Here is a 2,600-nt window from a genome sequence, read left to right on the forward strand (position 1 = left end):
CATCCAGCCATCTCATCCTCTGTCGTCCCCTTTTCCTCCTGCCCCCAATCCCTCCCAGCATCAGAGTCTTTTCCAATGAGTCAACTCTTCACATGAGGTGTACTTGGTTAGCTTTAATTTAAAAATCAGCATTATTATCCATTCAACTCATATCAACTAAGCACCTACTGTGTGCCAGGCTCTGCGATAGAAGCTTTCGCTTCAGTAGGGGCAGAAGACTTTTCTTTCAAGGTTCTTTAACTGGCATAGTAATTAAACTGACATGAGACAGATTAGCAAATATAATTTGCTTTTTCATTTTTGTTGTTGTTCAGTCGCTAAGTCGTGTCTAATTCTGTGACCCCAGGGACTGCAGCATGCCAGTCCTCCCTGCCCTTCACTATCTCCCAGACCTTGCTCAAATTCATCTCCATTGAGTCAGTGATGCCATCCAACCATCTAATCCTCTGTCACCCCTTTCTCCTCTTGCTCTCAAACTTTCCCAGCATCAGCATCTATATATATATACTGGACACTATAAAAACTATGAGGCTCAAAGACAGGTAATTGAGGCTTCTGTGCTACCATGAGCTAAGGAATATAGGGTAGGTTTCTGGGTCTTCAAATGGGAGGAGGCAACCCACAGGAAGGTGGGAAGAGCAAATGCTTGGGAAACAAGTGTTTCCCACTCCATGCAGACCACTATTTCTGAAATAGTCTCAATAGCAATAGTGTCTTCCTGATATACACACCCTATCTAAATTATCTGAGCCATGAAGGGACAGGCAGAGTTTTTCTTGAGGCTGCTGAGTCTTAACTGCCTTCAGCTTAACACAATCCATGTGCCAAAGTGGCACATTTTAAAGAAACAATTCCTACTCCCCATATCTTTAAGCAATACTTCAAGTAACTTTTGAAGCATATTAAAAGTCTTATTTATGTTTAAGAAAGCAAAACTCGAAGATGAACTTGCGCAATGAGTCTTTTTACAACCAATTCCCCATAGCTCTGTTGCTCCATGGAACTGGATGCCAAGAGTGGACAGGCAATCTTGACGACTTTGTGTCTTGTTTTCTCAGCAGATCATGGTCTCCTCAACTCCATCTAGGATGCTGGGTCAGGATGTTCACCAATTTGGTCAGAAGCTAGTCTGCAGGAGGCCATTGGAACCCAGAGCACGGGCTGAGAGCCACCTGTCTCGTTGTCTGAACACTCTTGACCTGGTGGCCTTGGGTGTGGGCAGCACTCTGGGGGCTGGAGTGTACATCCTGGCTGGAGAGGTGGCCAAGAACAAACTGGACCAGCTAGCATCATCTGCTTCTTGGTGGCCACCCTGACTACTGTATTGCCTGGACTCTGCTATGCTGAGTTGGGGGCCCGAGTACCAAGCACTGGTTCTGTATATCTCTACAGCTACATCACCATGGAACAGCTGTGTGCCTTCATCATTGGCTGGGACCTCATACTGTCCTTGTTCATTGGTGAGATGATGGAGTGGGAGAAAGCTGTGGGGTTTAAGATCAGGAAACTAGGAGGAGGGATTACACGACAAAGTGCTCACTCATTCATGAGCACTTTGTCACTATCCCACGGGTAGGAAGTGGGTATTAGTAGCAGGAAAAAGCCACAATTTCATCTTACCCAGCCCTCTCCTGCTTTCCTTAAATTATGGGACTAAGAATCTTGAAGGAAAAGGACTTGTAGGTAGTGGGTGAGAGGGAGGCATGTCCCACAGGCTCCTCCCCTCACCACATTGAAGCCTTTGTTTGGCTTTTGCCTTCGTGGGATTTTCCTTTATTGCTAGATTTAAATTGCAACCCTCATCTCCCAGCTCTCCTGGTTCAACTTCCCTGTTATATTTTCTGGCCCAACATTAACTTCCTCTTTACATATTAACTTGGAGAAAGAAATAGCAACTCACTCCAATATTCTTGCCTGGATAATCCCATGGACAGAGGAACCTGGTGTGCTACACTCCATGGGGTGGCAAAGAGTTGGACATGACTTAGGTATCTATTGAGCAAGCACAACATTTCCTCTTGAGAAATCTGTATGCAGGTCAGGAAGCAACAGTTACAACTGGACATGGAAAAACAGACTGGTTCCAAATAAGGAAATGAGTACGTCAAGGCTGTATATTGTCATCCTGCTTATTTAACTTATATGCAGAGTACATCATGAGAAACGCTGGGCTGGAAGAAGCACAAGCTGGAATCAAGGTTGCTGGGAGACATATCAATAACCTCAGATATGCAGATGACACCACCCTTATGGCAGAAGGTGAAAAAAGAACTAAAGAGTGATGAAAATGAAAGAGGAGAGTGCAAAAAGCTCAACATTCAGAAAACTAAGATCATGGCATCTGGTCCAATCACTTCATGGCAATAGATGGGGAAGCAATGGAAACAGTGTCAGACTTTATTTTTGGAACTCCAAAATCACTGCAGATAGTGATTGCAGCCATGAAATTAAAAGACACTTACTCCTTGGAAGGACAGTTATGACCAACCTAGACAGCATATTAAAAAGCAGAGACATTATTTTGCCAACAAAGGTCCGTCTAGTCAAGGCTATGGCTTTTCCAGTGGTCATGTATGGATGTGAGAGTTGGATTATAAAGA

General features: G+C 44.3%; 1 pseudogene; it reads left to right on the top strand.

Moving 5' to 3' along the window:
- The first annotated feature begins 1,088 nt into the window (after positions 1 to 1,088).
- LOC104990225 overlaps positions 1,089 to 2,600 on the top strand; it is a 6,793-nt pseudogene continuing 5,281 nt past the window's right edge.

This window comes from Bison bison, unplaced genomic scaffold (genome assembly GCF_000754665.1).
Source record: "Bison bison bison isolate TAMUID 2011002044 unplaced genomic scaffold, Bison_UMD1.0 scf7180017847228, whole genome shotgun sequence".
In the NCBI taxonomy this organism is placed as follows: Eukaryota; Metazoa; Chordata; class Mammalia; order Artiodactyla; family Bovidae; genus Bison; species Bison bison.